General features: G+C 37.1%; 1 long non-coding RNA gene across 1 annotated transcript; it reads left to right on the top strand.

The window, feature by feature from the left end:
- On the top strand, nucleotides 1-4,114 carry LOC123595791. The gene is made up of 2 exons (XR_006711380.1): nucleotides 1-339; nucleotides 3,995-4,114. It is a non-coding gene; the product is annotated as an uncharacterized LOC123595791 (long non-coding RNA).
- The last annotated feature ends 18,949 nt before the right edge of the window (nucleotides 4,115-23,063 follow it).

Below are 23,063 nucleotides of genomic sequence, written 5' to 3'. Positions count from 1 at the left end.
CCACCTCCCACCCCCAATCTCTGAACTGCGATGCACCGCTTGCTCTCCGTCCTCTATTAAGTTTTCCCTCCCCTCAGCTTCTCCCTTAGGCGCCGTGACCAGTAACCGTCCAGGAAGTACTCCCCCGCCCATCCCGATTCCGAGGACCCGAGCCCTAGAGCGGCCTAGCCGGGTGGATCCGGAGCTTCCTACCTCTCGCTCTCTTTCCACCCACTATCCGTGCACACCCCTTTGACAGCCAAGACCTTGCGGAGAGCCAGAGACCGGTCCCCTGGGGCAGACCACTGCCGACTCACGGAGCTTGGGGCCAACGCGCGAGCAAGGATCCGGCCCCGGGAGGTGGGGGACGGGGGCGGGGGGCTAGATTTAGATTTTCTTTCTTTTTTCTCCTTGCCCAGTCCCGTGTTCTGAAATCATTATTGGCTCCTACCGTGGTGTCTTCTGTCTCCCCTTACCTCAATCCCTCCTCACCTCCATGTCTCAAGCATTTCTGAAGATTTGAGACATTCCTGGAGTTTTTCATAGAAGCCTGCCCTTGCTGATTCTCAGCCATCCAGGCAACCGACTTTTCTGGGAGCAGCACCAGCCCAATAGGAGACTTTACTGTCAATTTACTGGGTATTGAGGACTCCCCCACACCTGATCTGGGGATTCAAAGAGGTGGACACGTGCCAGTTCCCCCTAGACACACACACACACACACACACACACACACACACACACACACACACTTCTACAACAAGTTCTTCCTAGGAGAAGAAGCAGTTTGCCTGGCTTTTGAATTGATATGCTTTTGGCCTTGCTTGGAAATGTCATTGTCTTCCCTTGGAGGCGCAAAAACACCTCGCCAGGTGTAATAATTTTAGCCTGCCCAGAAGTTTTATGAACTGGGAATGGAATGAGAAGCTGGGCCACCTCCTTTTTCTCTTCCACATGCATTTTGGTTGACAGGTTGGCCATGAGGCCTAGAATGTTGAGGCCGGAAGCCATCTCTTAGACTAGTGGGCTTGAATGCCCCCTGACTTTGTAATCTGGTGGGGCAGGGAGAACAGACATTTTGACTCTCTACTTCACAGATCCCATCCCTAAGGGAACTTTAGTTTTTCTTTCTTTAAATTAGAACTTAAAACTTTTCAGGGGTGCCTGGGTGGCTCAGTTGGTTAAGTGTCCTACTTTGGCTCAGGTCACAATCTCGCGGTTGGTGGCTTCAGGCCCCAAGTTGGGCTCTGTGCTGACAGCTCAGAGCCTAGAGTCTGCTTCAGATTCTGTGTCTCCCTCTCTTTCTGCCCCTCCCTTGCTCACTCTCTCTCTCTCAAAAATAAATAAACATTAACAAATCAAAAAAAAAAAAAAAAAGAACTTAAAACTTTTCAGAAACACATCTATTCTCCAGTGGTGGTAGATGAGGAAACTGAAGAAAAAGTTCTATAAAGAAATTCTTTTTTTAAAAAATCTGTAGTATTAGAGGTCTGGTAAAGTGTCCTATGTAAATAGCTAACCTGGTTATACTCATTATTATTTACTTATCCCTTTTCAAGCTATGTGTGTATGTGTGTGTGTACTGAAATATATATGTATGCGTGTTTTTACACATGGCATATATATATATATATATATATTATATACACACATATATACTTACATATACCAGTGTACATATCCAATTTAGTACACACATACACAGGCACACAACAGGCAGGCATTGTTTTCAGTACTTTTCATTTGTCGATTTGGATTAATTCTCACAACCTACCCAAGAAGAAGCCTGCTAAGGGCTCCACTCTTTTGTGTTTTAGGATTGTGTGGTGAGTATGGCTGTCATCTTGGAACAAAAAGATGAATCTAATACATGGTAATGGAAAGAATAATGACTTCTAAGTCAGACGGCCTGCTCCAAAATTTGTGGCCTTTCCATGCATGCGTCTCAGTTTATTTTACTTGAACTTGTGAATAATACCACCTCTGGTCTTATCACACAACTGTGTCTTGAATAGCAAACCAAATCATTCACATAGAAGCTTTTCACTTATTATACATGACTGTCTTCCCTGTTGGTGAAAAAGATATGCTTTTAGCCTTAACTTACTTTCCTTAGGTGGTTAGGATACTTTATTACCTCTATAAGAAATCTTTTGTGATTTTAATTTCCTTCAGTGATCTTTGCTCATTTTTAAGCAGAAGTGGGAGTAACAGCTGGTCTGATTTTGATTTTTGATCTGGCAGGGACCCCTGACTCCAGCTCAAGTTTCCTAGTGTTTTTAAATGGATCTTAAGCGACAGTGCATTATTTCATTATACATTTCCTGGCTTTTAAAGAGATTTGAAGGATGCATACAATATCTTTTTCTTTTTCCCAAATTCTTCAAGAAATAAACTCTTCAGAGAAATATTAAGATTTTGTGTGTGTGTGTGTGTGTGTGTGTGTGTGTGAAACAAGAAAAGGAATTACATTTGGAAGAAAAAGCCATGGGACAAACATAACTATCAGTTCTTTATCCCTTCACTTGTCTGCAGATGTCCAGCTACCAATTCCACATTCTTCTCATCCTTCTCCCCGCCTCTGGAGAAAAGCAGAAGTGTGGGTTTCAGGGGAGGAATCCAGAAAACGGTCTCACCCTTGACCAGGATCCCAGAGCACATCTGCTCTGGGGGTTGAAATCTGGAGAAATGTAGCATGATTACACTCTTGTCTGGGGATTCATCTCTGGATGGGTGTGCCAGGGTTACACCATCCCTTGTAGAACTCAGAGTAGCTTTTTCTGCGTTTAGTTACTTTTTTGTGAAGTGTGAAACTTTTTTTTTTAAAAAAGCTTTTGATGACTTCTTTTCTCCCAGACAAACAAATGAATTAAGATCTGTTTTCCCCTCTGGCAAGATTTCACTGGGTCTTTGAGAAAGACAAACATAGCCTAACAGCGACACCCAGCCCAGAAATCGATGCAAATCATTCAGTTAAAAACTCTTAGTATCCCTAAGCTTCTGTAGGCTCAGGGGTTCAGTGTGGGAGCCAAATGAGGATGGAGGAAAGAAAATAAAGGGACTATTATTGCAGAGTCACTCTTAGAAAGAGGGGTAAATTAGAAGTTCCCATTAAAATGCTGCTGGAGAGAGTACAGGTAAAACTACTTTAGCAGAGTTGGTAGAGGTAAATAGTGACTGCCATGAAGCTTATCCCCATAGACATGTAATCTGCTGAGTTCCAGCTCAGAACTTCCTTCTTCCGCTGCCTCTGCCTTTAGGCTTTATTAGTTCCCCCTTAGTCCTTTCCCCTCCAGCAAAGGGGTGGCATACCAAATTCCCACTGGTATGAGTAAATAGCAAAGAAAAAACGTTTGAATTTACATGAAGGTATTTTTCCCTCCATTAGTTTACTTTAAGCTTCATTTCTAATTTTGGAACGGTCTAAAGAAGGACGAGGCATTGTTATGCAGCAGAACTTCTCTTCCTGGGGTGATAATGCTTAAAACGACTTCCAAATCAGAAGGTTTTTTTTATTTTGAGGCTGCACTTGAAAGTATTTATTAAGCTTCCAAACATGCCTAAACATAAAACCAGAGAGATATTTAGAAAACTTACCTCTCAAAAATTGAATTCCATGCATAGTAAAGATAATAGCATAGTAAAACAAGTTTCATCAAGTTACATGATTGCCAGCAGCTCACATCTGAATTTCTTAAATCCTTTAAATATTCAAAATACATTTATTTTGATATTAGGCCAATTTTTTTTTTTTAAAGTAAGTTCCACACCCAACATAGGGCCCGAACTCACAACTCCAAGATGTAGAGTCATGTACACTGCCGACTGAGCCAGCCAGGTGACCCAGTATTAAGCCAATTTTATGACAGTTCAGAAAGAAGGACTTGGGATTTCAGATACCACAGATTTCTCTCTTCTCTGGGTTGGTGGGATTCCTTTGAACACATTTCAAGAGAAAGAATTTAATGCTTAATATGTACAGTTTCTGAGTCGCTGTCATAACTCTTTACAACAGCCTGCTCAGGGATCCAAGAGCATGGTCAACTGGCAAGACAGATAAAGATACTGAAGAGAGAGGACCTCTGATAATGACTTCACAATTTCCTTGGCCCTAAGGAAACAATTCCAAAAGAAGGTAATTTCCCCAAAACTCCCATTCTCAGAAATTTTCGTTGGAAATGATAGATATTAAGAGCTCACAGAGTAGTGATAATAGAAAAGTAATATTTCCCAGAAAAGCAATAATGTCTATAGGACATTATAGAGGAATATATTCCTTGGGTAAGAGGTCTCTGTAAATCATCTACTAACTGTTAAAAATGCAGATTTCCAGATGAACTTCCAGAAATTGGATAGATCTCATTAGGGGCCCAGAATCTTGTGTTTTAAGTAATCATCCTAGGTGATTCTAGAGCAGTGGTTCTTTTTTTTTTTTTTAAAGATTTTTCTAGGGGCGCCTGGGTGGCTCAGTCGGTTAAGCAGCCGACTTCGGCTCAGGTCATGATTTCGCGGTCCGTGAATTCGAGCCCCGCGTCGGGCTCTTTGCTGACAGTTCAGAGTCTGGAGCCTGTTTCAGATTCTGTGTCTCCCTCTCTCTGACCCTCCCCCATTCATGCTGTGTCTCTCTCCGTCTCAAAAATAAATAAACGTTAAAAAAAAATTAAAAAGAAAAGATTTTTCTAAATGTTTATTTACTTTGGAAAGAGAGAGAGTGTGGGGAAGGGGCAGAGAGAGGGGGACAGAGGATCTGAAGGAGAAAGCTGTGTGCTAATAGCAGTGAGCCCAAAGTGGGGCCTGAACTCACAAATTGTGAGATCATGACCTGAGCAGAAGTCAGACACTCAGTTGACTGAGCCACCCAGACACCCCCAGAACAGGTGGTTCTTGATCCACACTTTGAGAAACACTGCAAAGGGTTTAAGCTATAATTAGCCCCATGGAAACAAATTAAAGTATATGAGTACCTCAGTCTAGAACCTTGCTATGTTTCTGAAATACTGAGCCTAAATTGAATTACAGTGTTATAAATATACAGTAAAAGTTTTTTTTGTTGTTTTTTTTTTTTCAATCTTCAGTGATGCTCTTTGTTTCAGATCAATTTTTAATTCCTGGTGATTGCTAACATGTCAACATTTTGCTCTTTCTTTCCCATTCAGGCCTGGGTCATTAGTATAAACAACAACAAAAAAATGCATAAATTCATAAGAAAGCCTCTGTTTAAGAAAACTTTTAAGCTCAATCTTTATGGACAATTTTTATTTTATTTTATTTCATTTTATTTTATTTTTATTTATTTTTTGAGAGAGAGAGGGTGCAAATGAGTGAGGAGCACAGAGAGAGAGAGAATCCCAGTAGTGGCAGAGAGAGAGAAGCAGGGCTCACCCAAAGAGGGACTCCTGCTCACCAGAAGCAGGGCTCAAGCTCACCTGATGTGGGACTCGAACTCACGAACCATGAGATCATGACCTGAGCCAAAGTCAGATGCTTACAACTGAGCCACCCAGGTGCCCCTATGGAAAGATTTTTAAATGTTCATGGATCATAACCCCTTGAGGGGTTTGCTTTTTATTTGGGGGGTTTTCAATAATTCGGGGTTTTCTAAAATTGTGTTACAACTTATTTGTAGATGTCCGTTCATGGCCTTCACCCATCAGGCTCTGACACTAAACTCCTAAGGACTCTCTCTACCCATGGATTTTGAATGGATATTAGCAACAGAATTGACAATCTCTTAAGCTAACAGTTTGCTCCCTGTTCCAACTCCCCAATCAACCACTGCTGCTTCTCTGACAGCCCATGCCTGCACAGAGACTGCTATTTTCTGATGGTGAGTCTAAGCCACCAGCCACCAGCTCAGGCTACTGAAGCTACTGGTGCCCCGGAAACAGACCCCTCCTCTGCTGGCTTCATCTCACTGAGTTTGCTAACTTGTACTACCGTCTCCATTAGGGACTCAGATCTAGATCCGAGCCTGTTAGCACCAGATGTAGTGCAGCATCCACAGTAACCCATCAGCTCTGATGTTGCCTGTTATCCCTGACCAGGTTATGGGCTCCTGAAATGCATTTTTAAAATGTAAACGTAGCTATAAGAATCTTGTCCTAGCCTACTGGGCTTCTAGATTTGTCAGGATATGCCTAAATTGAAAGACAGGTACAACCTGAAACTGAGCCAGAGCTACAAGATGATTTTAGGTCCCTACAGTTCTTCATTAGCACAGAGAATCCTGCTAAAATAATTCGATTAAATTGCAGGAGATGGAACGTCTAATCTGCTTCTGGCTCTGCCATTCCCCAGCTGTGTGACCTTGCATGAACTAACTTCTGCAAGCTCCGGTCTTCTCACCTGTAAAATGAGAGTTAGATCAGAGCTTCTCAGACATTTGGGTTATAATAATTACTAGGGCACTTGATAAATGGATTTGGCTCCATTTCTGGAGATTCAGAATGAAGGCAACAGTGGCCTTTGTATAAGAATTTGCATTTTAATAAACTCTCTGGGTGATTCACTGTCCACATTTGGGAAATATCTGTCTAAACCAGTGGTTCTCCACTCTAGTCTTCTGTTAGAAACACAAGGAAAGTTTTAACAAATACTCTTGACTGGTCCCACTCCAAATCAGTTTATCAGAATATCTGATGGGGTACCAGGTGCAGCTGTGCTTTAAAAGTTCTTTTGTGCAGCAGGGGTTGAGAATCAGTGGATTAGATAATCTTTAAGGTATTTCCTTAGGTCTAGAACTCTGACTTTTAATCTGGGATTCTTGGTTCTATACCACAATACCTCTGTTTAGAAATATGGACGGATATTCATATTCATATTCATACTCCTCAAATTCATATGTGAAAGTCCTAGGCCCCTAGTACCTCAGAATGTGACTGTATTTGGAGATGAGGACTTTAGAGTAGTAATTAAGGTAAAAGAGGGCCATAAGGATGGACCACAATCCAGTATAACTGCTGTCCTTAGAAGAGGAGATTAGGACATAGACAAGACAGGAACACCCATGTAAGGATACAAGGAGAAGGCTGCAATCTGCTCCAAAAAGAGAAGCCTCAAAAGAAGCCAACACTGTCAGCATCTTGACCGTGGGCTTTTATGCTTCTGGAATTGCAAGAGAATAAATTTCTATTGTTTAAGTCTCCCAGTTTGTGGTGTTGTGCTATGATGGCCCCAGCAACAAATACATTAGTTGAATAGTTTTCAGAAACCTAACTGACTTTAAAGAAAATAGTTTGTCTTATTATTGTTCAGAACCAATTTATCTCTTGCATGGATACAAATAAACTAAAAAGAAAATGATTTAATGAGTATTTTTTCACAGTCCTGATTAAAGATAAGCTGTGAAATAAGTAACGCAATTTAAAATACTATGACCTAATTTTGAGGATGATGTTTTAAGTTGACAGCACTAAGAAAATTTCCAGGGCTTTTGGCTACTAATCATAAATAGCAAGCCTGATTTTAATTAAACAATAAATTACTACCAAATTTTTAATGTGGTCATGTAAATTTAGTGTAAATTTTAATTATGAGTGTACATGAAACAGAATTTATTATTTTAATTTTAATTCTGTGTTTTATAAGACAACCCTGTCACCTATCCAATATATCCCTAATTTCCCATGCCTCTTTCTTAATATTTCCTTAGTCTTAATTTTCAATTGGGTCTACTCAAAGAGAAACTACTCAAGTATTTTCAACATACCCTGGAAAAACATATTTAGACTATAAAGAAAAAGATATATTGCCACCTAGTGGAAAATAGGCTGAATCATTTGGTTGTCGTTCAGTTTTTAAACCACAAAATGCTTAGTACAAGAAATATTTAAAAATGTTCTTTGATCTTGAATAACTACACTTTGGTAATTAAATGATGTCTTCCACATTTAGCTTCTATATTATTTTTAACTTTTAAGTTATGTATTCTTTATTTTTATTTAGCAGCTACTCATATACAAATGCTACTGTTATATGATGATTGGTTAAGTTGAGCATAATCTTTCTCAAGGACAATTAGCTAAAATGACAAAGGTATTTACAGGCAAATATAATGAATATTTACTATGCACAGAAGGTTAGGAGTATAGCAAACGACTATATGATTAAACTTGGACGAGCCACAGCTCTGGACCTGTTTCCTTATCGGAGAAAAAATGGTATTGAACTACATAACTGATCAAATATTTTCAATTATAATATGATCAGATCATATATCTATAGTACATGCTTATAGTTATTAAGCTCAGGGTCTTTTTAAGAATTATGTGAGTACCCAACTTAGTTTAGGGAACAGTGTTGGTGAGTTAATAGGTGTGTGTCTTTGGAATAACATTGCAGCACAGAACTAAAAGAAGCTTGTTAATGGAAAGGAAGTTCCCATCTATTTATTTGGTTGCCAGGTTCCCAGGGTTGTTTTTTATCCCCCCCTAAGAGTAAGGTGACCTGGCTAATTTTAATTTCTGCAATTACATTCTACCCAGCTAAGTTATCCTTGCAGCTTCTATTTGGTTATAGCATCCTTTATTGTTTCCTGTCCTAAACTTTTAGAAGGTTGCTATTAACTGATTTACTGTTGCTGACCTTTAATAACCATGAAGGATGGCATTAACCACTTGGTAATTCTATAAGTCTTTCTTGCCATAGGCCAGGAAAGGAAAGGAGAATTTAAGGACACTTCCCTTTTAATAGCCCTTGGTATGTTCCAAGAATGTCACAAGCCTTAAGTAGTTAACCCTACTATGTGTATGCCCTCTGGAAAGGTCGTATTTCAAATGATGTGATTTTGGGAGCTTAATTTATCACATTATTAACTTAAATTCTTGGATACAATCTTGTTCTCTACAGCATAAACACAGAAGTCTTTCCCTTTCAAACAGGAAGGGCTTCATGTGAAAATGTCAATATGTCTATGGGACATAAGGAAGTATGCTAAACTAACAGGTGTCATGAAATACTATAGGAAGGTAGGTTGTTAGATTCACTCAACTTTTAAATAATTAGATGTGAAAAACTGCATTTATACAAGCACTAATAAAATAGAGGACATAGGAAAGATTGATATCAAACTTCTGTTTGACACTTTGTCCAGAGATAAGGTACTCAAGAAAGCTAATTATATGATTTCTAGTAAATTCCTTTCTTTCTTCCTTCTTTTATCCCATTGAAGAAGAAGAAGAAGAAGAAGAAGAAGAAGAAGAAGAAGAAGAAGAAGAAGAAAGGAGGTGGGGGAGGGGGGAGAAGAAAAGAAGGAAGAAGAGAAAGAAAGAAAGAATGAATGAATGAAAGAAAAGGAAGAGAAAGAAAGAAAGAGAGGAAGGAAGGAAGGAAGAAAGTAAGAACAAAAGTTAATTTCCCAGAGCACATTTATTTTGAATAAAGTCTGGGAAAGTTGTTTTTAACAACTAGGAGGAACAGAGAAGACTTCTAGTGTCTCATTTTTGCTTCCTAGAAACTCTTTGTATGTTCTCTTTAGTAATATTTATTCTCAGATTCATTTTGTAGTATTTGTTGCCCATTTATCCATTTACTTCCTTTTGAAACAAGCAACACAGCAGAAAAATAATGTTCTAAGTCTCAAACACCAAGCTGGAAACTACCTGCCTTCTTAGAATGAACAACTGTCTCTACTCTATTGCTTTTTTAATACAAATAGTTTAGTAACCAGATCTACCTAATTTCAGAGGTAAAAAATTCAGTGAATAAAGTGAAACATTCTTTATTCTATCAGATTATATGGCTGCCTCACATCACTTTCATTATCAATGTTGCCAGCTTATTATGTGTCCTGTAATTCCTTAGGTAGGTAGCTTTAGCAATAAAATCTGGAAGAGGATACTGTATGCCTGAAATAACAGTTGGATGGAAAAGGACAAATTAAAGATCATGACACATGTCATTAAGGAAGCAATTTCCGTAGGTTTGAAAAAAACCCTCTAAGATTGATCTACCACTTAAATTTCAGCATAATTTAATATATCTGGGCTTTTTTTGCCACATACATTTGTCAACTGATTACTATTATTATTTTCTTAAAGATAGCATTTTCCCAGGATGCCTAGGTGGCTTAGTTGGTTAAGCGTCTGACTTCGGCTCAAGTCATGATCTCACAACTGGTGGGTTTGAGCCCCGCTTCAGGCTGTGTGCTGACAGCTCAGAGCCTGGAGCCTGCTTTGGATTCTGTGTCTCCCTCTCTCTCTGTCCCTCCCCTGCTCACGCTCTGTCTCTATCTCTGTCTCTCAAAAATAAATAAACATTAATTTTTTTTTAAAAAAAGATAGCATTTTCCTTGTATTGTACTGCAACAGTACTAAATAGCATATGTAATGGTGAGATATGCCCTCTCTAGTAATCTAAAATTAAAATATTCCATTTCAGTTAATGAAGGAATCCTAAGTGAAGCCTCATGAAAGGATTCTCTATAGGGTAACTTTGTTTTGACTACATTGATTTTTTTTTCTTTTTATTATCTAAATGCACATTCATCTGATACACATTCCAAGGAAGTGGAGTTAAGAAAGTTAAAGGTTTGGGCACCTGGGGGGCTCAGTCGGTTAAGCTTCCAACCCTTGATTTCGGCTCAGGTCATGATCTCACGGTTGGTGAGTTCGAGCCCTGCGTGGAGCTCAGGGGAACCTGCTTGGGATTCTCTGTCTCCCTCTGTCTTTGCCCCTGCCCCATTCATGCTCTCTCTTTCTCTGTCTCAAAAATAAATAAATAAACATAAAAAAAGAAAGTTAAAGGTTTTGTCACATTAAATGAGAAGAGATTTCTGAAGTCATACATGTTAAATTCTAAGCATTTTCTCTGGCTCATAATTGAAAGAGGTTGCAATATAATGAAATAGTTTGGAAATATGGCTGGTATTTAGAATTCAGAGTGCTAAGATGGTAAAATGTCCCAGAAATATAGGCAAAACTGACAATGATTGTTTCAGACAAAATATTGGTCTGTTTAGGTGTAAAATGTCTTATTAACCCTCAATTCTGTTGTACACGTTTATGCATATGTATGATAAACTTATTTGTATTCAGCCAAACATCCATTTGGCAAGCAGCGTAGAATATTCTAGTGTTCTAAGAGTTAAATGCCTCAGAGATTCAAAGTCTTCATTTCTTTCTCAAAATCTCAAATCAGGACAATTTTTTTGACCTCTTATTGCTGCACTCTAAAAAGTATATTAATTGACAGGCTACATCAGGTACCTGAATGCCTTCCATATCTACCTTAGAGATAGAGCCTTCATTTGGGGTTCATATCTGATATCTTTACTATCTCTGTGTGCTTAAGTGGATGCATTTGGTTTCTAGGTGGCTTGAGAAAAGTCACAAGTCTTCATTTTAGTTTGTTTTGTTATTGATTTTTTTTTTTTTAGATCACAGATGGAACGAAACTGAAGTCAGGGTCTAGAATTATTGGCTAGGCAGCTAATAAAAATGATCATTCAGACATTGAGATTACTGGAGACTTAAGGAATGACCACCCCCCTTCCTTGCTTTTCTGGGCTATGTTGGGATGAACAGCAAAAACAAGGAGTCGTGGGGTCAGAAAGGCCTTGGCCTTGCCACTCAGTAGTGTTCTGTTGCGATGTGTCCTGTTGGCAAGCCAGCTTACTTTTCTGAACTTGTTTTCTCCCCTGTAAGCTAGAATATTGACCACCATACGGGGCTGTTATCAAGATTGCAGATAAAAGCATGGAGGTCTACATAGTAGGCACTAAATACATGAAAATTGTTATTTTCGTAATTCCCCTTTATAGGCCTTTCTGAATTTTCCATTTTCTTGTGGTTTCTCAACTTTACGGCTGTCAACTCTTTTCTGCCTTTTGTGAATAAAGGGAGGCATCTCCTTTCTTTCTGTAAGAAGAGGATGTTGTTGGGAAACTATAAAAGGAGATACCCTGGGATATAAACTGTTTCATTTCCTGAGAACTGCAGGTGAGAAAGTAAGACAAAAGAAGTCAGAGTCTGAACCAAGGGCTCCTCCACTTGTCAGCATAGATTCCCTATCTCCCCTAAATATCTTGGGGAAAAATCCACTCCCCAGACTCCTTTGGAAGCTCACCACTCGAGGGAGCTCCCTTCCCTGGTGGTCTGGTGGAGCCCAGGAATGCTGGCCTGTAGGGCACAGCACCAGACCTGTTTGCTCACTCATGCTCAGAGCGAGCAGCGCAGCGTGGGAGGTCCTGATAAGCTGGCTACTTAAGGACGTAAAATACATTCTGAGCATTTGTACACACTGGTGAGACAAATTACCAAGTGGTCGCTACAAAGTCTGTATTCAAAAATAATGAAAGCATGGATTTTATTAACATATTATCATTTTGGAGCACTAAAAATGATTCTATAGAGGATATTTTCAAGTATCTATGTTTGACTTTGGAAAAGAATTATGCTATCTCTTTAAATAGCCTTTCGAGTCTCCTTATTTCTAAATTACCTAGGTGCCAGAAGAATTTGAACCAGTAAGGATAGAAAACCCAAGGTTCTGTAGTTTCCATTCTAAGAGAGTTGAGGAAAGAGAAAGAACAAAACATGGGATCAGAGGGTAAAATTCAATCCTTGTTTAATTTAGTTTCAGCCCGAATTAAATTGGAAGTTGTATATGAAAAGTAAGTGAAAGTGATACTAAGCTTAGACACTTCATTCCATTTAATACTTCTTTGAATGGGTGTGGGGTTGAACTAGCAGAGGTTTTCAACAGTTACAGAAATCTCAGTAGTGCTATAAAATTATGTTATATTAGTTGAGGAAGACCTATCAGGTTCTCCTTCTAAAAATCTAATCTCAAGGTGATTACTGATTTGACAATTTTCTTGGGTTTAGAAAAAGTAAAAGGATTTATTCAGGGAATTTTCTATGCTCTTTGGAACTTGCACAGAATGTCTATGTTTACTTGGAAACATGGTTTCTGAGTACACTTTCTTTTAATCAATGAATTTCATCTTATTTTGCTGTCTAAAAAATGATTCTTTCTCCTTTTTTAAAGAACTATTTTATTGTGCTTTTCAAAGAGAAATCTCAACTTTAATGTGGTGAGGATCTCTTCTACTTTTACTATTTCATCACAGTACTATAAATCACTATTTCGTTTCCAATCTGTGCTTTTTAACAAATTTCCTTCAAGATCTTGAGGTTGGAAAACAAGGGGTGCTGGTTTATGGCACTTATTCAGCAGAGGATCTGGGCTCCTGGAGAGGATTAGCCTTATTTTAGAATGTAAGAAACCAGCATATGCCGTGGGGTGAGTCTTGCGGAGGTGTGCCATTGACCAGCCATGTGGGAGGTAAAAGAAAGGAAATATCAGGCCCCCAAGTGCGTGGGCTAATGAGATCTCACCAATCGCGTGTCCTGAATCTAAACTGTCCTAATCATACTGAAGATGCTTTTTTGGCCCATAAGTGCTATTCCATATGTGAAAAGCACTTTTTAAACTTTATGTTATTTTAAATATATAATATATCAGGGGAATTCGTGAACTTCTTCTGTAATAATGCTTTTAAAACTTCGGAAGCAATCACAATAAATACAATGTTGCAGTGTTTTTAAATACACCATCCAGATTCCATGTCCTCAGCAACTTACATTCATAATAAAAACTTTTAGTTTTTTTTTTCAAAATAAAAAAAGCCAGCTTTATATAGAAAGCTAGTCCACTAGAGGTCACTTTTCAACTTCCTTCCCTTAAAAACAGAAACATTTAGCTTTGATTCCCGTCATTGAATCTTTCATGTTTCTGTTTCCACTGTTGGAAATTTCGTTTCTTCCCAGAAAAAATTTCTGCTATTCCTCGAAGTTGTTTTTTTCAGAAATCTTTCTGACACTGGGGTCATATATTCTTATATGTCACATATATTTTCTACTGTGACTTTTTAAATGATTTTCTTGGATACCTAACTGAATCTATATTATTATTTTTTCAATGTCACTATTTGAACACTAGCAACATGTGTCTATTTCCCAAGCTTTTTTTAAAAAACGTTTTAAATGTTTATTTATTTTTGAGAGAGAGAAAGAGAGAGAGAGCAAGAAGGGGAGGGGCAGAGAGAGAGAGGGAGACACAGAATCTGAACCAGGCTCTAGGCTCTGAGCTGTCAGCAAAGAGCCCTACGTGGCGCTCAAACCCACAATGCTGTATTAGAATGAAAGAATTGGAGATGTCCAGCCTTCTTAGGACTTAGAAGCAGCCATTCAATGTCTGCTCCTTGCCACAAACCCTAGCGCTGAAGAAAAATATCCAATATCAACACCTGTTGACGAATCTCTGAGTTTCCTCTTTCTCGATTTAATTTCTCTTGTAATCCATGAGAGGTATGTTTTGAACTACTTTTTAAAAAGCAATGGCTTTACAATGTGATATTTGATATACTTTATCTTTTATTCCTTTGCTTAAGGGTTTGAATAGCATAAACATGTTCACAGGCTGCTATTACATTGTTAGTGTCACTACTTGTGCAAGAAGTAACATTACAACATTATCTATCTATCTATCTATCTATCTATATCTTTGTGTATTTATAGTTTTCTGTATTTTCTACTAACACACCTGGTATAAGGTTACAATTTCCCCATTTCCTATTGAAAAACATGCCCACTATATCTCTCCTATATCTGTAACTGTATTGTTTTAAAACATTGTTTAGCTATTCTTAAAATTTACCCCAAATCAGCAGTTTTAAAACTCGGCAATACCTCATTTCTCTATGAAATGGAGACATTTATAAGGAAATCACATAGAGATTTATTCTTGCCTTCTAAAAACATGCCTATCTCTTTATATCATTCATGTACTGCTAACTTATCTAAACACACACTAGAGCAGAGGTCCCTTTAACATAATTTCTACCACTTATGAAAAGCTCTTATGTAAGAAAATCTTTGAAATCTGAAAACAAAATAAGAGGGTTAAAACACCAGGTATGCTTTAAATCATTATACATATAATACACATAATTTTAATAGGATTACTTGTTAAAGTTATTTTCATGCATGAATAGAATTCGTAAATAGTTTTCTCATGTGAAATACTGAAATATTGCAGATAAGCTGCAAGCTGCAATGTTTACTAGCCCTAATCTCCCAACCTTCCCAAAGGTAACTCCTGTGTATTTTTCCTGATCTTTTGATAGAAATTTACATTACATTAAAATGTTAGTACACCTAGAATATATACCATACCATTTTGCTTTATATACACTTTTTAAAATAAATGTCGAGAAACATTGAACAATTGTTTCTGTCATTTAGACATTTGATTTTTATTCAATAATAGATGTTGAAGTTATTTGTAGGTCAGCTTCTATAAACCTGTGCCATTCTTTTGAACTAGGGGACAATGTCTTTGAAAATGCACATATCCATAATTTAACTACTCATCTTCCTAGGGAACTACTGTTAGTTTGTTTCTATCTTGTTCTCTCTTAGAAACAATGTGTCTGTGTTTATCCACCTGCACGTGATCAAGCGTTCCACTCCGGTGGGTACTGTGAAGAGCATTGCTAAATCATTAAAAGGAGGCATTGAACATTTTAGTAGACACTGCCAACTAGCTCTCCCAGAGTCCTAAAAAATGTCCTCTCAAATAGCAACAATTGGAGAATGTAGGTTCTCTGCACCTTGGTCAGCATTCAGGATCAGGCTTTCCAGTTTTCGTCATTTCTATGGTATCTCCTGTTTGAAGTTGTGTTTGCCTCCTTGTTACCATTATTTAGGTTCCTCGTCTTTCCATACATTTACTGGGTATTTGTAATTTCTTCTGTGAACTTCTTATTTATAATTTTTGCCCATTTTTTGATTTGCTTTTTCTTACCAATCTCTAGGAGATTTTTATATATTTTGAATATCAAATGCTTGTTGGCTATATTCATGCAAATATTTTTCCAGTCCATCTCTTGATTTTTAGTTTTGCTTCTGATTTCTCTGTCGTGAAGGATTTTTTATTTTTATACTGTTCATTCATCAATTCTTTCTCGTGTGACTTTAATTTCGGTATCTTGCTTAAGAAGACTGCTCTTACCCTCAAAACAAAGGTATATCTTATACATTTATCTTATACCTTGTATTTTCTTCTGATTCTTTTTTGGTTTTGTTGTTATAATTATTATTTAAGTAGTCAGATTTTCTAAGGATTATTTTCATGTGTGAGGTACATATCTCATTGCATTTTTTCCCCAAATGAATAACAAACAATCCTGAAACCATTTGATGAGTAGTTCATATTTTCCGACTGACTTAAAATGCTACTTATACGATAATGTAAATTTCCTTATGTTCACAGAGTTATTTCTTGGCACTTTGCTATTAATTATTATTATTAATTATTATTATTAGTGTATTCCTGGGTAACATCACATTTAAAAAATTAACACATGTTTTGCTAACTGGCATATCAAAATTTTTCTTTCTTCATTTTTTGTCAAAATTATCTTTGTTATTCTTGCTCATTTACTCTTTCGTGTTAATTTTAAAATTGGTTTATCACAATTATTGAAAAATTCTATTGAAAGCAAGAATTGCACTGAATTTGCATATTAATCTGAAGAGAAATGGCATATTGACTCCTTTCATCAATGAATATATATATCGCTGAAATCTTTATGTCATAAATGTCCTTCAGTTAACTTATTTTTCTAATAGACTGGTCTTTCCAGGTTTAATCTCAGTCATGGTATAATTATTGATATTATAAATGGAGTGTTTTACTCATTTGCCATTTCTGATGATTGCTTATATAAAAGGAGGCTACAGATATTTATTTGTTTTTCTTTAAGTTTTTATTTAAATTCCAGTTACTTAGCATACAGTGTAATAGTAGTTTCATGTTTAGAATTTAGTGATTCATCACTTATATACAACACCTAGGGCTGAAAGCTACATGTTTTTAAAGATTGATTTTGTGTCTGTCTATCTCAGTGGATTAATTCTAATGATTAATTCTAATATTTTTTCAGATAATCCTCCTGGGTGATTTTTACATTAGTGATTATATCATCATCAAATAATAACAGTTTTATTTTTTCCTTCCTGAGATATTTATTTATTTATTTATTTTCCCAGTTTATTGCATTAACCAGGATCTTGAAAATGTTGAATGGAAGGAATAGTGGGCATCTATGTCTTTTATTGGCTTTAATGGGAAATTTTTTAATATGTTATCATTATGATTTTGCTAAAGTGTTTAAACAGCCACCCTTCATTAAGTTAGGGAACACAGCATTAATTTTAAATTTGGATATAACATAGTAAAATATTGTGCTTGTTATATAGAAAAATCACTATTTTCTAAGTGTTGAGCTATAATGGGTTATTCTGTTGCCCAGTACTCCAAATAAATTATATACCAATATAAATTAGTCTATTAGACATCCAATGTAAGTGAAGCTGGGGCTAATCCCAGAAAAATATTCAGAGGCAGCTGAAACAGCTAACCTTTAGATTTTCTTTTCATTGAAGTCCTTTTTTCGGAGGTTGCTTGTCAGTGAAATCTGTTGCCAAAGATATAAAGAATATATCACTGGTGTTGATTAAAATAACAAGTACAGAACAATTTTAAACTACATAATAAATACGTTGTCAAGTCTTTTCCTAAGAACACTGGTGCTTAAGATTTACCAGCTAAGAGGCAGTCTGATATTGGTCTTGACATTTTTATAATGAATATTTATAACCAATGAGAGTATAAGGAGCTTGAAATTTAATCAACAAAACAGTTAAAGAATGCTTATTCTGTATCAGGCATAGAAAATGAATATTGAAATTTGGAGGGAGATCATGCCTCTGAAAATCTGAGGAATTGATTCAATTGTCATTCCCATATTCTAGAGGTAGAAACAGATATTTGAACTTAAAAATTGATCAGTGGTGTACAATGGCAATTCTGAAAGTTCAGAGATGCCGAGACACTTTTCAGGAGGCTGCAACATCAACAGTATCTCAGATGTCACTTTCTTATACTGGATTGGAGTGTTTCAGAGGCTATGGGACATGCACTATCTCGACCGACCAAATGCAGATATGAGAATCCAGCTCTCTTTTCATCCAGGGAGTAAAGAGATCTTTAAAAATGTAAAACAATGCTTTTCTGCCTACTGAATTACTTTTGGTTTTGGAAAATGTAATTATTCTTCATAAAATATTTGCAACTCTATTATCACAATCTATCATACTAAAAACCTTGGAGTTATCCTCAATTCTTCTCTTTTTCTCCTATTCCACATGTAATCTATCAACAAATCCTGTTGGCTCTACATCAACACTTATCAGAATGCAAGATACATCTCATCATTTCTACTACCAAATTGCCTGGTCCAAGTCATGATGATTTCAGGCTTGGATTATTATAATAACCTCCCAAGGTTTCTCTTTACTGAAACTCTTTTCTGGCTTCAGTGACTTGATTCTGACTTAAATTCCAAAGTAATTACTCTAGCAGCTGGGCTAAGTATGGACTATAAAGTGGGGCAAAAGTGGGATCCGTGTGACCAGTTAGGAGACACTGCAATCATTCAGGTGCGAGGTGAGTGTAGCTCTTACTGGGCTAGTGGTGGTAGAAATAGTGGCAGCAAATTATTAAATTTGGGGCATTTTCCATTATGGGAAACTTCAAACATATGGGAAATAAAATAATGAACCCATATGTAACTATCTCCCAACTTCAACAATGGTTACCACACGACCAATTCTTTTTCATCCACAACGTTCTACTCTCTCCTTTAATAGATTATTTTTTTTTTCTTTTTTAAAGTTTATTTATTTTTGAGACAGAGAGAGACAAAGCACGAATGGGGGAGGGTCAGAGAGAGGGAGACACAGAATCTGAAACAGGCTCCAGGCTCTGAGCTGTCAGCACAGAGCCCGACGCGGGGCTCTAACTCACGGACCGCGAGATCATGACCTGGGCCGAAGTCGGCCGCTTAACCGACTGAGCCACCCAGGCGCCCCTTTAATAGATTATTTTGAAGCAAGTTCCAGTTGGAAAATAATTTCATCCATAAATATTTCCGTATGTAATTCTAAAAGATATGGATCTTTTTAAAACAAACAGAAACAGTATTATATTTTAAAAATTAGGAATACTTTCTTGACATCGTCAAGTACCAAAATCAATTTTCAAGTTTCCCTAATTGTCTCTTACTAATATTACAACCTGTTTGAGTTAAGATCTAAACTGCACCTGATTTATATGCCCCTTAAAGCTTTTAATATATACAAATTCTTCATTTTTTTTCTCACACCTAATTTTGTGAGGAAATTGGGCCATTTGTCCTATAAAATTTCATACACTCCAGATTTTTCTGGTTGTATTATTGTGGTGTCAGTAAATTATGTTTCTCTGCCATTTTGATTTCCTGTAAACTGGCAGTTAAATCTATAGACTTGACCAGAATTCTTCATAGGTGGCATTGTAAACTTGCATCAGGAGTCATTTGTCAGGCTGATTTATTTAGGAATGATAATGATCATTGATGGGTATTGCCTTGATCCATTATTTCATTAAATGTTGAAAAATGGTGCCATTCTAATTCTAACGTTTCTTCTTCAATTATTAGCTGGAATTCTTCTGTCTTATCCTGGAGAGAGTGGATTTAGAAGATGAAAGAAAGGAAAGACAACAGATTCTAGCTTGAAGAGATTAAATAGTTCAGTTGAAGATTTAAAAATAAAATAATTTATTTCTTGATTGGGAGATTTGTAGCTGTAATACAGAGAGAAAGAATGTCGAAGAGTAATAGACATCACTCATTGACCACAAGAAATAATACAATGAGATGTTTATCCAAGTTTATTTTTCCGAAAACATCCCAAAACACCAGATTTTATTTTATTCCCATACGCCACTGAAATACAGACACGTAATAATTTCCAGCAGTCTCATATGTAACTATAAGCTTTGTGATTTTATTTTCCATAATGTTACTTTGCATGTAAGTGATTCTTTTGGAATTTGCAAATCTGCCTCACACATTACCTCATTCAAACCTCAGAACAACACAATGAGTTATTCCAGTTAAGTAGCATTGCTCTATATTACAAATGAGGGAACCGAAAATGGTTTCCTTTCACAGTCTTCAAAAGTTATTCCTCATAAGGAGGGCTGTTAGCCATAAATAAGTATTGCATTGCCAATGTTCACAGTGGTGTTGCTCTGGACAATGAGGAATGAATGAGTCAAAGGATATGTATGTGCAACATCACATAATCTTTGCTAATTTGGCTCACCTGAATATTCTGAGTATCAACTTGCCAGGATTGGGTCACAAGTTATATAGCTAGCTGGGGTGGAAATGAGCAAGCAGAAATAATTATTCCAGTGTAATGTGAGAAGTATAAAACTTGGAAGTGTGTTCCTAACTTGCTTTGAGAATGTAGGCAAGCAGTGACCTCTGTCTTCAGTTCTCCACCAGACAAAATGAAGAAATTATGGATGTTTTTAAGATGAAAGTTTAACTTTTCCAGATATATTTTGCATTGATTGTAGGATCGAGAGGCTAGGAGGAAAAAAAAAAAACCTCCATTAAACAACGTTCTAAAGAAATTGACTTAGGAATAAACAGAATTAATTCAGGCTGGTTTAGAAAGAACATATTTTAGATATATTTACAAAAGAATTGTAGGATTAGAAAGTTTCTTTTATATTAGAAAAGAATATCAACACAATCATGGTGTTTTAACAGTGTTTAATGAATTCAAAAGGACCATAGCCATTACTCTAATTAACTCTAAATTTTAAGACAGCTTCTAAGGTAATATGAAAATGTACATAAAGTGAGTACAATGAAACATCTGGAAATATATACAGATTTTATATCTTTTACTCTGATTTTTATATATTTCCTTTCTATTGTTATTCAAAACATTAAAAATTATGTTACTTCCATCATCATGAATGTCCTTCGACTCATGATTATCACCTGATTGAGGCTAAAGTGGAATGAACACATAAGTTTCATTCCCCAAGTTACTTGCATACTTAACTTTTGAACATTTTATTTCTTATAATTTCAATGTCTAAGCAAAAAACTTTTTTTCTGCTACAGTGGAAAGAGTATGGTATTTGTTAGCACCCAAGCCTAGGTTCAAGACCTTATCCCTTTCCTAACAATGTAGGAACAACGTGAAAAGCACTTGGCACAGCAGGTGTTTTATACACAGAGTTTTCCATTCTTCACTTACTTCATCGTAAAACCTCTACTTGAGTGTTTCGTTCGCAGGGCTGGTCTCACAAAGAATGCAGCAGTTCATGCTTAGAGCCTTGCTTCCTTCTTTCAGCCATCAGGGTCTTTTTCAAGTGATCTCAAGATCTGCCGAGTTCCACAAGTTAGCCATTTACACATGCTTTATATGGATTTAATTATGGATGCCCTTGAGCTTGAAGTGGCTTTACAGGTAGATGATTTAGCTCATTTTACAGTTGAGGAAATTAGGGGCCAAACATGTAACTTCCCCAAATATATGTGGTAACAGTGCTGGGAGGGGATTCCTCTTTTCCAGTGAAGTCCGCTGCTCTCCCTGTTATACTTCTTTGTGCATTGTAAGCTTCTTTGTCATTGTAGAAGGCCAATTCTTGTGTTATTTTAGCAGAACATAAAACCCCAGTAAGTGGAGGGGGATTTAGGGTGATGGGAGGGATGTGGCCCAGACATCGGGATAGGACTGCCTACATAATGTGAGGGCCTAGTGCAAAGTGAAAGTGTTGGGTCTCCTGTTCAAAACGCAGGAAAAAAATGCCATTAAAGGTACCGAAATATAAATGTTTCCCTTTCCTTCTGCTTCTCTTCTCAACACTGTCATGACTATTTAATGTTCATTTAATGTTTTAAGTAAAGAAAATTTTAAAAAATTTTAAGTTTTATTTTACTTGTTTTGACAGAGAGAGAGCGTGCACAGCAGGGGAGGAACAGAGAGAGAGGGAGAGAGAGAGAGATCATAGCAAGCAGGCTCTGCACTAACAGTGCAGAGCCTGATGCAGGGGTCGAACTCACGAACCGTGAGATCATGACCTGAGCCAAAATCAAGAGTCGGACGCTTAACTAGGTGACCCAAGGAAATTAAAATTTTAAATCACTGCAGAAATATTATTATTAGTCTTTGTATTATACAATACCTGTTTTAAATGTAAATATAAGGACATTTAACTTATAAATAGAAGCACCAAAATTATACAACTCTATTTTGTGCCCCATGTACATGTGTGTGTGTATTTTGTTCCTACCAGAATAGTGGAAATCTGCACAAAATTAAGTGTTTTTATTTCCTTCCTTGATAGGTACACATTCTGCCAATACTTGCGACATTTGGCTTACTGCTAAGTAAGGAAGACTGAAAGCCAGAAGAACTGTGGATGGCCCCATCTTTCCTTTTTTTTCTATGTCATTATTTTCACCATAAGTGGCCGGCTAATACAGGAAGGTAACACACTAACATTGCCTTCTTTCTGCATTCAAAGTAAGTTCTAGTTCAACCAGAAAGCCTCCCGGGACTGTCAGCAACTTGCCCTCATCCCCATCTTTACTTAGTCTTAGACATAACAAACTCACTGGCTCTGAGCCTCGTGGAACTCCCCTGCGTCATGGGGCCACCAGAATCGCGTGCTCACGGGCATCACAAATACAATATGTGATTGATGCAGCAAGGAACAGAGGTGGATGCTCGTGTCGGGGATATCTCCTCTGCTCTCTCACATGTTCCAATGTTGTGTCAGACTTCATTTCCAAAACATAATTTTAAAGATAAAATTAAGACTTTCAGGATGGCAACAGCAGAGCTTGACACCAAGTGGGTCATTTCTGAGCCTTGAGTCCTGTGCAACTGCACAGATCATGCCCGTGAAAGTGACCCTATTTGAAATGTTCCTGAAATCAGTCAGGCAGACACCTGGCTTACATACACAGTGGGACCAATCTGTTCTGCTTTGCGTCACCTCTTTCCCCTTTTCCCTCAATCTTTCGAGGAACTTTTTTTCAGAAAATCTTCCTTCACCGTTTACACTCGTCTTGTACAGTTTCGGTTGCCAACTGGACTCTTATTTCATTTTACATTGTTTTGTTTTCATTTCATTTATAGTTCACATCGCTGTATGTCAGTCAT

This window comes from Leopardus geoffroyi, chromosome B1 (assembly GCF_018350155.1).
Source record: "Leopardus geoffroyi isolate Oge1 chromosome B1, O.geoffroyi_Oge1_pat1.0, whole genome shotgun sequence".
Lineage (NCBI taxonomy): Eukaryota > Metazoa > Chordata > Mammalia > Carnivora > Felidae > Leopardus > Leopardus geoffroyi.
Note: the sequence above shows the minus strand (reverse complement) of the source record. Positions and strands in the feature narration are given on the sequence as shown.